This window comes from Dermacentor andersoni, chromosome 5 (assembly GCF_023375885.2).
Source record: "Dermacentor andersoni chromosome 5, qqDerAnde1_hic_scaffold, whole genome shotgun sequence".
Classification (NCBI taxonomy): Eukaryota; Metazoa; Arthropoda; class Arachnida; order Ixodida; family Ixodidae; genus Dermacentor; species Dermacentor andersoni.
Genome location: NC_092818.1, coordinates 87,206,861 through 87,221,109, shown reverse-complemented (window position 1 = coordinate 87,221,109; position 14,249 = coordinate 87,206,861). Strand labels below are relative to the sequence as shown.

Genomic DNA, 14,249 nt, shown 5'->3' with positions numbered 1-14,249 from the left:
AGTATGCAGTGCTTTATTAATGGTTCATATGATTGTTTTGAGCTTGTTTTTTGCTTGAAGCGTATGCTATTCTGTGTGTTGGATGGGGGATTTTAACGAAGCGGGGCATGAGCCAATGGTTACGGGGGTTTGCGCCATCGCATCTTTGCTTACTTACGGGGGTATGAGCCACTGCTGGTGATAATATGTTTTGTACCACTCGACTAGACGCCGCATTTTTCATGTATGAGCCATTGTAACGAGCCACTTAAGGCTCCCACCTTAATATTTTTGACAATTTGATAAACACGACAGAACTCAATATAAGTTTCGAGCGTATTTTCAGGCTGATTCTTCTTACAAAATTCCTAAATTGCCTAAACAATTCCCAAACAAATTGCCAAACAAATGCCTAAATTTCCTTTGTCGCTCAGAGACCGCAAATAAATAAAAGACGAACTCTTCAGCCCTCCACTGTTAGCTATAAGGGAGCTTAAAGAAAAAGTGTGTGTGGGGGGGGGGGGGGGGGGGCAATAACACAGAAGCTGACAAATCAAAGCAAGAATGCAATTTAAACCAGGTCACCGGTATAAGCGAGGCGCAAAACGCAAGCACACCTTGTGTAGCAATATCGAAAGTGGCGCTGATATTCAAGGCGGCCGAGTGGGCGTGGCAGGCGAGAGGGACCAGCGAAATTAACCACTAACCATGCAGGAGGCCACGGCATAGGCCGCGGGGTGGATTCAACTTTCGTTGAGAGCCACTCTTTCTACTGCCGCTCTTATGGGCCTGGGACACCCTGGAAGCGCCCGAATTGGCAGAAGCACGCACACCAGACTCTCGAGATTTTGCTGTTGCGTATAAGAATCGCTCCTTTATTCCAGGTCTCGAGGGCGCGGCTTCGAGCATCAAACTCTCGGGGTGGTCCATCGATACGCGATAGGTCAGGCTTCATTCTTAACTGTGTATCCACAGGGCTTTCGTTTGTTTAGGCGAAGGTGCATGCGGTAGAGGGGCACCGAAATTAGCATTCTTCCAGTTGCTGTTCCAACAAAGTTATCGCTGTGATGCCCGGTCTTTTTTTTGTTGTAGTTCTTGTGGCGATGTGAATATGATGCCAACAACAAGAGATTTCGGAGGGGACGGGAAGGTGGTAGGAGGGGGAAGGAGGGTACAGGAAACGTATTTGCAAGTCGAAAGCAGAAGATAGTATGGTACTCTATGCTTCAGACATAAATGTCTATTTGCGGATTAAAATAATAATAATAATGACGACACAAATTGCACTTCGAAGCATATGTGAAAACAGCGCGAGAATGGAATGAAAAAGAGAAGTTGGAAAAGAACGCAATACATATATATATATATATATATATATATATATATATATATATATATATATACACAGGCGAATTCGCGAGCATACAGCATAAAATAAACGTGCAAGTAGAAACAGACACCCCTTGCGTTAGCACTAATATAATATAATAGTATCGAGAGTTGTAATTGTGCAATCACAAAAGCGGTAACAGGGAAATGGTTTGAAGAGCGGTCTTTTGCATAATTTATTTTTTCTTACTCGGAAACAATGTTCTTTCTTGTAGAAAGGAAAATAACTATAACTTCAACTGTTTTTCTATTTTGTTTGTTGAGGCATACTAAGACCCGGACCGTTGCACTTGCAGTTCAGCTTGGCACAGAATGCCTTGGACCATGCCATGCATAATGTTCGCGTGTGCTCGAAGGCGCTACTTAGGCCCTCTAATAAGCAGACCCGAGCCCGGCTCGGGCCCGCTGAAAAACGCTTCGGACTGGCCGGCCCCGTGCAGTGCTCCAGGGAGGGTGGACGACGATAGCGGCTCTTATCTCGCCCGCGCGAAAGGGAGGAGAGCGGGGAGAAAGCGTGCTGTCTTCCGTCGCGCGCCACGCACTCAACGTTGCGAGGCGCCGTAGCGAGTGGAGGGAAGGGGGGAGGGGGTGACGTTCTACTCTGGCTTCCACTGCGTATGTGACGGCTGTGCGCGATCGTGCTGCCGTATCTTGAGCGATCTGCGTTGGGGGCATAGTCTAGGTGGGTCGACGGCTCGTAGCTTTGTGCGTTCTGTGTGTTCTCGGCGCTCAGTTTGCGATGAGGCGATATGCAGCACGAAAGTCAATTCGCTCGCTGCTGCTGTCGAGCTTGCTCACGCCAGCGTTTCGACAAAGAGTGTCCACGGCCATCGAGTGTTGTGTGTTCATGTTCGTTGTGCGCTCTGATACCATGCTTTTTAATTTAGTTTGCAAGCGAATGTCTACAAGTTGATACGGCCGATAAAAATGCTATCCTTACTTCGTGTGGCTGTCTGCTAATTTGCTATCGCAATCGATGCTTTGCCTTTCTGGCGAAACTGCGACTTTCTTTCTTTTCATCACTCAACCCCCTTTCTCCTGCGAAGTGTCGTAAACCGGACGTGCGACTGGTTGCTATCCCTGCTGTCTTTCCTTTAATTTTCTCTCTTTCTCTCTCTCTCTTTCTCTCTCTCTCTCTTTCTCTCTCTGATAATACTGCACACGCATCGCGAAAAGTGTCGAATGTACGCGAGCAGCCGTGATTACTCTGGAATGTACGCTGAGGGATGCATGAATAGCAGGCTAAATCGACCCATCTGGTTAGATTCGACGACCTAGGATCCCCGCTATTGCGACTTGAGTGTTGGTTGTGTGCACAAGTTCGCCCCATGAACAGTGAGGTTCTTAACTCATACTTCTGGCAGTGTATAGTCGTTCACCACCAATACAACGGGAAAGCACAGCGTTGCACTTCTGCAATTTCCGTACGCTTGGTAAGACAAAAATAAGGTGGAAATAATAATAATAAATAAACAGATGGCGATGTAACTATGAAGTTCCCGCACCAGCTCCCTGTGACATCATGATTTATCTCAACGCCTGCCGGGGTCTTGTTAATTGTTAGAGAAGAACTACATTACTAACTAAAGGAACCAGTGACTTAAGCTAGCAAGTTTTGAGAACTTTAACTGCAGCGAAAACCACCAGACGACTAGAAAATATTCGTATACTATGGACCTCTAATAGGACGAACTTGACAGGAGCAAGAAAGTCTGTTCATAATCTGTTGAAGGTGACATAAGTCATTAAATAAAAAAATTCATGAGTCATTCCGCTCTATGCAGGTGTATGACCAGTGAAATTGTTTAGCAGTCGACACAGAGGTGACACAGAATTTTCAACAAAGGTACGAACTCATTTACCGTGATTTTTGTATACATTCCCGTGGACAGCGAGACGGCCACCCCGAGAAGCCGGAGGAAACTAGACACGCATGACATTTTGACGGAACCGCCACCTTCGGAGAGCGGAAAGAAAGGAAATACGCAAGTGCTTGGAAGGTCGACAAAGAGAGGGCGGTGAGAGCGTAGACATGGCCGACACGAGTCAAAGTTAAATATCTGTTATCAGCTTAATATCCGGTACAGATTCCATTTGGAACAAATATATTAAGCTTATTTTTGCAAGTTGACGGAGGGCTTGAAGCCTTCTTCACCTTCGTCGCGGGTCAGCCCGGTATTGCACTGTCTCTGGCATCGGCCCACGGTTTTTGAACACGCAGAACAAAAATGCACGGAACCCTAGAATATTCACTGTTCTAGGTCACCCAAGTATTAAAAACAGAAGGCACACTTAGGAAACACGTTTATTGGGCTTTGCATGATTCAAAGGATTGATTTTCGTTTTTTTTTTTTTTTTGTCATCTGCGCCACTGAGAAATTATTGCGTGCTGGCGTTTTGCAGATCCGTGTACTAACTCAATACTAACATTTCGCATAACTGGCTCAAGCATTTTTGAAGTGCCGTCTAGTTGAAACGTTATCGAAGGACTCTGCGCGTTATCGCCTGCTAATATGGGTGCGGGGTTTTGCGACCTTCAACAGCATCTGCTTGGAGCTCGAACTAGGTTGACCATGGGAGAGGGTTTGGCAAGGAAGACGAGCTGATGTAAAAACAAATAACAGAAGTTTAATACATTATTACGGGTGAGCGGTGGGCTCCAAGACGAAAAGGAAACAGAAACCTTCAGCGTGCGTGCTCCTGCACGCAAGGGCAAAGAAGATGTGAGTACACGTGGCGGCTCGTTGGCTTTCTTATAGCCTCCGCCATCATGGCAACTCCATTCTCTCTTGCTCCACGGTAGAGGGCCTTATCAGGACACGTCGGGTCAACCCACACAGATAAACATGGAGGAAAACCATTCCTTGGACTAGAGGGGGTAAACGTAGGCTACGTCGGGTCATGGCACACAGAGAAACACGGAGGGAAACCACTTTTTGGCGTAGAGGGGGTGAACGTAGGTCACGTCCAGTCAACCCACGCAGAGGAACGCGGAGGGAAGCCACTCCTCGGCATAGAGGGGTTGACGTAGGCCACGCCGAATCAACCCACACAGAGGAACACGGAGGGAAACCACTGCTTAGCGTAGAGGGGGTGAACGTAGGCCACGTCAGGTCAACCCACACAAAGGAACACGGAGGGAAACCACTCCTTGACGTAGAGGGGTTGACGTATGCCACGTCGAATCAACCGATACAGAGGAACACGGAGGAAAATCATTCCTTGGCGTAGAGGGGGTGAACGTAGGCCACGTCGGGTCAACCCACACAGAGGAACACGGAGGGAAGCCACTCCTCGGCATAGGGGCGAACGTAGGCCACGTTGGGTCAAACTGCAGAGAGAAACATGGAGGGAAATCACTCCTTGGCGTAGAGGGGGTGAACTTCGATCACGTGCGGTCAACCCACACAGAGGAACATGGATGGAAACCGCTCATTGGCGGAGAGTGGTGAACGGAGGACGAAGGAGAGTACGATTTGCACATTCTGCGCGTAATCCCGTCGCACACAACCAACAGACAAGTTTTTTCATGTTTACGAGCGTGACGATTAGGCACGTCGTGTCTTAGGCGTTTGGCATCCGTTCCATTCATTGCCGCTCAAGGTGAACCGTAACATATTGCCCCGCCACCGAAGGAGATCCCGATGGAGATCCCAGTCTACGGCGTGCCTCATAATAATTTTGTTGTTTTAGTACGTAATACCCCGGAGTTATATTTAATTTCAGTTAACCTAAAGTGCGCGAATGTCGACGACTATGCGAAGGTGATGTTTTCACATCGTTGTCACCATTGGGGTAGTTATATTTTTATGTCCACTGAAACACCATGTGTTTCTGCAAGCGCGAGGTCGTTCTGGCTATCTCCCTGAACCGAGCTGCAAGCACAGGCGCCGACCGGGCAAACTCTGCTTAACCGAATGTATGCGGTCTTTTGGAAAGCAAGCATGCACTTGAACGTTATTCGGCATATCCTAAAATTCGACATGACCGGGTTCGTCATAACGGGATTCTACTGTACTTCAATATCAGTGATGTCACACTCACGTACAGGTGCTGAGCTTTACACGTGAAATAGTAAGAATAAAAACGATTGGCCTTCATTTTCTTCAGCAACAAACATATGCTATCCGCTCCATGAATGAATATAGGGTTGTGAAAGCATACTTGCATTTCAAAATTATATTGACGTCCATTTTTACTGCCCCTGCATAGATCACTAGATACTTTTGTGCGTGGAGTTCATCTCTACCCGTGTCGCTGTTACCAGTGGTAGTGGAAATAGTTCTGAGCACAGGGGGCGCACCGAAGCCTCTTGGTAAATCTACCTGCCGTCTAGTGCATCGTGCCTTGCCGTAATAAGTTTGAACGCCGCTTGCGGTGCATATGCGGCAAACGCGAAGGTTGGCTTTGTGTAAATTATTTCTTCCTCTTATTGGTACTACACGAAAGTCGCGCATAGTATATCCACTATGTCGTGCGAGGCGCACTGTCGCGACTGTGTCCAGTGTCCTTCGCAGGGGACGTTCCTTTCCTCACGGTCATCAGTGATCAGCTTAACCACTTGCAAATTTCAGGGACGGCCCGTTGTTGCGGCTCGAGGTGGCATTTGTGCCAGGAATCCACCAAGCCCATTGACGAGTAAGCCAGGTAGCGGTAATGAAGGAAAAATGGTTCATTCTACATTATCACACTGGCCCCAGTTACGGAAGCCCACTCCATGAAGGCGCATGTTAAACGACTGAGTTCACATCAGAACACATCAGCCCACCTCCCACTGCATCAAAGGCATCCGCTTTTAATACCGTCGTCTTCTCAAGGGACTATAGACTAAGGAATCTGATGACTGTACCTCGGCCAATCACAATCGTCGAATCGGTCGCAATATCCCTCCCATGATGTCGCACCGTTCTGCCGGTCTCCGCCTCCTATATTGCACCTTCGTCCTCGCATATGGCGCAAGCACGTAGCAATCTTGGAATCCGAGGTCAAAGCTGTTCCCATGGTAGCGTTTGACGTTGGCCCCCTTTCATCAATTAGCTCAGCTGGTCAGGGTTACGTTCAGGTGGAATGGTCGTCGAGGTAGTTGTCCCTCGAAGTGAGCTCCTTTGTTTGAGCGTCACAGTCTATTTCGGGCCTCGCGTCGTCTGGGCGCGCGATGACGACAGGCCTGCCTCTGGGTAAACGTCTAGGGAATGCTCATCGTCGTATTGAAACATAACACCGTTCGTCTACCGGGACCGCCAGTACAGCGAACTAGTACTGCCGGTAGCGGAGTGCACTAATGAAAATGTGTTGTTTAACGGTGGAGTTTCAAGACTCTGTACGTGTTCTCGTCAGTATAGTCTACACGAGTTGAGTGCAGTTGAGTTGATGAACGTCTTTGCTTGCCCTTTAACGTGCTGCTTTGGCGTTGGTGCGTCTGCAAGGTCATACTTATTAATCAGCGCGAAAACAACGGAAGACGCGGAGGTAGAAGGATACAGGACGAGCGCTGTCTAACAAGTTAAATTTATTGAACAAAACGCTTGAAAAAGAAAACACGAGAAAAGCCCAACTACCTGCGTTTTGTTCAATAAATTTCAGTTGTTAGACAACCCTCGTCCTGTGTTTTTGTACACCACTGTGTCTTCCTTTGTTTTCGCACCGGTTAATAAGCATGCACCATTTTCAACTCGCCCATCTTTCTGCCTTGCTGCAAGGTCAGTTTTAAGATGAGATCGTTGGTGTATACGAGCTCTGGCGGACCACCATTCCAGCTGAATATAAACTGCGCCACTGCTTTCGCTCAAGAGCCCCGCCAACGGAAAGAGCTTATCGTGAGGGGCGACCCACTTGTCAAAATTGCAGCGCCGCGGTGTTGAAGGGTCGGCGGGCGCGTGCGCATGAATTACATGTAATATAATTTCTTTTCCGAATCGTCTTTAAAGATGACGTGAAATAAAACTTGCTCGAATCCACGCATGCCTTATATTCCAGGACATTTATACCTGTTCAGTGGATTTTCTGACGTGTTTATAGCGCTATATTCATTTACTGGCTACATAGTTAGCAAGTTAACTGCACAATGCATCAGGCAAGAAAATGATGCTGCGCGGACTCCTGCGTGAAGCTTCAAGACGCGAAAAAAGAATAATTGAAAAAATAAATGACGGATCCGACCGCAGCGAGCTTCGCTCGACGTGAAAATTATCGTACAATGGGTGCGTAACTTCTACGCGTTGAATTCAAATCTGTCTTCTTGCGGCACGTGTCATCTCCGTCAGCGATCTTGATGCCCTCCTTCCTAATGACACCTGACGAAATTCCGTACCCGCCGATCGCATTCGCGTGTTGTATTTTCCGCGGTTCGCCAAGTCCGTCGTTGCTTCTGTCGTTGGGTTCCTTCATATCTTACCCTTCCCAGTAATCTGACGCGAATATGAAAAGCCCGGGTTAAAAATATGTGCGTATATAAAGCAAAAATACTGCGTGTTTCACGGCCATTATTTAAAAAAGAAAAAGAAAGTATCCTCGGCTCACCCACATTCAAGCCGTCATATTTTCCCTCCTTTCAATATAGGCGGTTAAGGATTTGTCATCCTGCGTGTCAGTGGTCGTAAATCAGCACCTGTCTTCCATGTCATCAGCTTTTTTTTTGTGTGTGTGTCCCTTAAGGGATTGAGAACACCTTAAAGATATATTTCGAAAACTCTCCGGAGTTCAATTTTGATGGTTCTTGCTAATCGTCACTGTTGCCTTCTTTCTTTTTTTATAGCGCAACTCGTGCTTCGCGAGAGAGATGACAGCTGGCGCCAAGAACAAACTTGTTAAAAAAAGAAAACAAAAAGAAAAGAATATAATGCGGTGAGTTACGTCACCTGAGCACCCCTTTCAACTTTCGCACATGCTTCACTCGCCCCCCCCCCCCCCTGCACGCACGCACGCACGCGCACACGCGAACATATTTTTTTTACCCCTTTCATGCTCCCGATTTGGACGCGACGAGAAGCAGCCACGTTGCATTCTTGAGCTTTAATTCTGTTTACCTTTTTTCTCTCGTTTCGTTTTCAACTTCAATGCCATTATATGTTTAAACACATTCTTCTTCTTGCGTGCAGTGAGTCTCGACATATCGCGAGCCATGTATTCGCTATTGCTTTTTAAGTCCTCCATTCTCATCACTTTGAATATGAAGATCTCGAAGCCTGCGTCTTGGGCCCTTTCTTGCTCTTGAGTTTGAGAAGTCAGTGAGGCCGCCTCACAGAACGTTGTTCAACATTTTTTCTTTCCTTTTTTTTTCTGCCCCGATATGGTATGCATGTTGGATCAGATAGCTTTCCGTCATCCCTGCTGAGTGATTTTTGATTCGATATGGATTTCAAGGGTGCAAGGTGTGAAGGCTGAGAACTTTCGTACTTTCTTTTGCTCGCTCTCTTTTTTTTGAGAGTGCGTTAAGATAGGCTGAGATCGCTTCAATAGCTTTAGCTGCATGCAGCCTTAAAAAAAGGCATTGCATTAGCGTGACGCATTGAAAAATATAAATGTCCGTAGACAGTGCTAGGGAGTGCTTCGCAGAGATATGAGTTCTCGAATAGAGGCAGCAGCACAGCACTGAAATGTTGGTGTTCTTTTTTCGGTGAACATTGATTTCTAAAATAAACGCGGCAATTGTTTTCTTCGCAGTTCAAAAAAATAAAAAAAAGCAGAACGAACGACGCGAACCATATTCTGTGTTTTGACTAGCAACAGTTATTCCTCTCAGAGAATCATTTCTCCTGGATAGTTGCCTGGGGGGCGGACTAGTAGTTCCCTGGATTGCCATAGCAGAAGAAACTTCAGTAGAAACAATTGGTAATCATTGTCAAAGCCAGAGTCAGCTTTGTGAAAATCCGCTGGAAATCCGTTGAGCGGCATTCTATAGAAGCATTAAAGATAAAAACAATTACAGCTAGTTGTATTAGTAAAGAAGAAAGAAAGAAAAGAAAGAGAGAAAAAGAAAACTCTTACCGTGGAAAGATGCTCGATACGCCAGAAAACACACGAAAATAGTCCCCTTAAAGTTTCCGCGCCAGGTCGTCCTGACGTCATAGATTTTGACAGCGTGTGATCGGTGCTAGTTAATCTTTCTTTAGGAAAGACGCACTGGATTGTGTTCTAAAGCAGTCAGAGAGTGAACTTCGCAAGTTTCAAGAACTTTCACTGAGACACAACAGCTGAAGTACGAAAAAAAAAAAAAATGAAATTCATGACGTCATACTGACGGTATGGCGCTGCGGTTGGTTTGTTTCTTACAAAACATGGTGGAGAGAGAGAAAACAAATTTTAATGATAGGAAAGGTGAAGATGTCGGCCTGAGAACCTTGTCTCTCACCTGCTACACCGCGACTGAGGTAAAGGGTTAGGGAGACACAGGGAAAGGAAGAGGGAGAAATTAAGTGACGATGTGGTACTAGCGTGAATGTTGGGGTACTAGCGATGTGGTACTAGCGTGATCAGTGCGATGTGGGATACATACGTACCCAGTACAGTTCCTACACGTGCTGTCTCCAGCCTATTGCAGGCTAACAGATTCACAGGGCGTGTGAATGCGAATACGCCCTACACACAAGGTGGTTAGGAGAAAAATCCGCAGAAGCGGCTCGAACGGCGTTTAACCAAGTTTCAGTGCTAAGTAAAAAAATAATGAAAATAAGCTTTCGCCTTTGCTTTCTCTCCTAACAATACACCTTTTACCGATAAGTTAGGGCAATTCAGTTTTTTAAAAAAATACTTTATTTGTCTGGACTCTTTTTATTGTCTGGACTGTTTTTTTTTTTATTGCAAGGAAAACCCCGCTCCATGAGTTGTGTAAAAGAAGCAACGTTCCTATTGATCTGGCACAGGCCGGCCGAGTGAGAACGAGCGCCAGCGAAAATAATTAAATTATGGAGTTTTTTATGTGCCAAAACCACTTTCTGATTATGAGGCACGCCGTAGTGGAGGACTCCGGAAATTTCGACCACCTGGGGTTCTTTAACGTGCACCTAAATCTAAGTACACGGGTGTTTTCGCATTTCGCCTCCATCGAAATGTGGCCGCCGTGGCCGGGATTCGATCCCGCGACCTTGTGCGCAGCAGCCCAACACCATAGCCACTGAACAACCACAGCGTGTGCCAGCGAAAGTAACCATTTGCTCTTGTACTAACACACGCCCTCGTACATGCCTGCTACACAGACTGCGATTAGGCGTCGCCTTCACGCGCAAATACTTGCGCATCATTGGACGGACAGACTCCCCGGACTGTTCAGTGTGTGGCACTGTAGAGACTATAGACCATGTGCTCGTGGTGTGCCCTGAGTATGCGCGCGAAAGACTGACTATGGCAGATACCTTGAGACATTTACACAATAGACCACTGTCGGAGGACCTCTTGCTAGGCGCATGACCACAGAGTTGGCAGACGATAGAGACAATGCGTGCTCTTTCACGTTTATTAGGCGACACGGGCCTGGACTCGCACTTGTGATACCAGTTATGCAATGTGTCCTTCACCTCGTTCCTCCCATTATCATCCCCCATTGTGACCCTTTTTCTTTCCTTCTTCCCTTTCCCTTGCGTAGAGTAGCAGGCTAGATGCTCCATTTTCCGGCCGACCCCTCTACATTTTCCAGTCATTAAACTACTACTTCTTCTTTCGATATCGCAATGGTCCACGAAATAAGCTTACGTGCTCTTCGCGTTGGTGTTAAATAATGTTTCACACTTCTGTGCTATCGCCGAATTTTTTAGTTCTTTTATTTCTCTTCCCATATATTTTTCTGAACTGGTAACGGCGATAGTGGTGTTGCTTGGGTACACGAAAATTTAGGCCCGAAAGAACCGGCATTCCTTGGCTCTACCCGGAAGTTAATTATCACAGAAAGCGGACGAAGTTAGTTTGGAGACTTCTGCTATAATGAGTTCCTCACATACCATGATGTGGCTTGCTGCTCAATAAATCGGTGGTGAAACCAAGAAGCCAGTCATCGAGGGTCCATGAAAGTATAACTTTACACAGATTGAAATGAAAACGAAAAGATGAAGAAAAAATTATATTGTGTCTTTTCTTTGTCTTTTTGTGACTGGCGTGGCATGTTCGTAATATTTGTAATAGAAGCATTTTACTTTTGAGTACTTTTGTCCTCCAACAAAATGCAAACAATTGGGATAAACGTCTGCATTTAACAATTTCTACGGGCTATGAAGGTTCGTTGATTGTGGGTCTCTTCAATGTAAACGGACAAAAAAAGAAAAGGGAAAGGAAAAGAAAAAGAAAATGCACAATTTTTTTATGAGCACTAAAGGCGTCTAATGCGTTAAAGAAATAAGAAGGAAATGAACAAGTCATGCCCATGCAGCTTCGAAAGAAGTCAAAGGCTCATGCAGCTTTAGTTTCTCTTTCCGGAGGGCCTTATTTGCGGCCACGCTTTTCTTTCGGATGCTCCTCCATTTCGAACGTGGGTATGGTACAGCTGAGCAATGTCATCGCGGTGACTACAAAGTGCACCTGAATGAAAACTATATATATATATATATATATATATATATATATATATATATATATATATATATATATATATATCAGAACGAAAAAGGTGACACGAACGAGAGGAAGACGTAGACTGTGGCCGTTGCCTGAGCGCCATACGTATCGCTTGTAAATAATATAGATTACACTCGTGAGCCTGCTTTCTTCCTGCAACAATATATCTATACAGGTAGGCGATCAAAGTTTTGTAACTGTTTTCCGTTTCCATGCCTTAAGTGCCAACATGTACGAAGCCACGCATGCGACAAGCGCACGAAGGAGCGTCCGCTTCAAGAAATGTCGCCGAAGTCGAGGGAGGGAGCCACCGATAACACGTCGAGGGCTAAGCGCGCAACCATCGCCGGAAGTGCCTTCTGTTTTTTCTTTTTTTTTTTAGACGTTCGATAAGCGCATTAGCCTTCCGCTAAATTCTATTCTTCCGTACGCGCTTTCCTGCGGTGAGTGGGGCTCATTAGTACGGCTTCTCGTTAAGCGCGGAGACCCCGAGGACGCGCGTGGAGACAAAGCGGCGCAGCGTGGGAGCCGGAAGGTGCCGAAAAGGTGGAGGTCTCGGATCCCACGAGTGTCAGCGGATGGGCCGGGGGTTAAATAGTAAGCGCTTAATGCACTGCTTACATAATTTGACATTATTGCCGATGCTACACAAAGAAATACAGCCAGTTGCTATGAGCACTTTGTTTACTAGCGCAGGCGCAGCAACATGAATGAATGAATGAATGAATTAATTAATTAATGAGCGGGGACTCGCTACAAGACTCCCAGAAGTGCTATATTGCTCTCTTTCTTTACACTCATGCGCACAAGCATCTAGTGCCCCTTAATTACACCTGTTAAGACTTCGTTGCGCAAAAATCTGCCACCATATAATTTAGGATAAATCGATTAACCGAAGCTCGCGATCCAAACGGGGCAATCGGATCAAGAGCTTCGATCGGTTAACCTTCCGTTAAGTTTCGGTTGGGGAAGAGCAAGGGTTAAAAATGATGCTTGTGGTAGAAGCGTGGGACTTTTTTTTTTGTTCACAACAGATAATTTCATATTAAAGCAAAAGAAAAAGAAATAATGATTGGCAGTCAGCCTCTAGAATCTGTGCAAGAGTACGTTTATCTAGGTCAATTAACCACAGTAGACACTGATCATGAGAAGGAGATTTCCAGATAAATAAAAAGAATGGGTTAGAACGGCTACGCCTGGATTGGCCAAATCATGACCGGAACCGCTATCGTTGTAAAGAAAAGTGCATACTCATTGCATTCTACCGGTACTAACGTATGGAGCAGTAGCTTGAAAATCCAATAACAACTTAAGGACCGCACAAAGAGCAATGGAACGAAAAACGTTCGGCGTAACGTTAAGACGCAGGAAGAGAGCAGTGGGAATTAGAGATCAAAACGGGTGCAGCCGATATTCTAGTTGACATCAAGAGAAAAAATTAAGATGGGCAGGGCACATAACGCGTAGGGCATATAAGCAGTGGACCATTAGAGTTACAGAATGGGTGTCAAGAGAAGGGAAGCGCAGTCGAGGAAGGCAGAAGACTAGATGAGGTGATGAAATTAAGAATTCCAGGGGCTAGTAGAATTTTCTTGTTGGACAGATTCGAAGGACCACGGTCTCGCACGTCGCAGCTACAGAAGGCCACAAAAGCACTGCTACGATTTCTGAAGACCCTGCCGGACTGAGCGACCATCTGTGATAACGCTCCGAGGATTCACTACGCCGGCAAGATCAACGCTCGACTTTCTCTCCCGTCTTACTCCCACGTACTACTGGGCGTGCTGCTATCAGTGTTGACCGCTTAATGGTCGCGTTTTGTTTGTCGTGTAAAGGCGGCACAGCTTTTGAGAAGCGGGGGTCTACTCTTCGTCGACTCGCAGATGTATTCCTGATGGCACTCATTCGTGGTAAATAGCGTTAGGGCCGATTCACTGCCCATATTCACAAAGCACTCTAAATTTTTTCGTATAGGAACAGGTGCCGGACAATCGTTGCTGCGAGCATACTGTCACGTTGTAGTGACGGTGATGAACACAGTCGCGAAAACTCTAAATCACGAAACTAACTGTTTATTGGCCGAACTTGTGCCCAGCGAAGCAAGTGACGCTCTGGTCAAGCGCGTCGACTTTCATACATGACTCGTCGAGCGTTCCAGCGTAATCGATGGTGCGCGCGTGCCCTGCAGAAAGTACTGCACAGTTCGTGTCGCGCATGCAACAACCTCACACAAGGATCGATGACAACAGGCGACGGATAGAACTGTCGATAACATCCGTGAAGCTTCCGATACATGCTGGCATGTCCTGACCGAACGATTACGTGTAACATTTGTTGGC

General features: G+C 46.3%; 1 pseudogene; it reads left to right on the top strand.

Moving 5' to 3' along the window:
- Nucleotides 1–3,400: 3,400 nt before the first annotated feature.
- Nucleotides 3,401–3,577, top strand: LOC126532490 (U2 spliceosomal RNA; annotated as a pseudogene).
- Nucleotides 3,578–14,249: the final 10,672 nt, after the last annotated feature.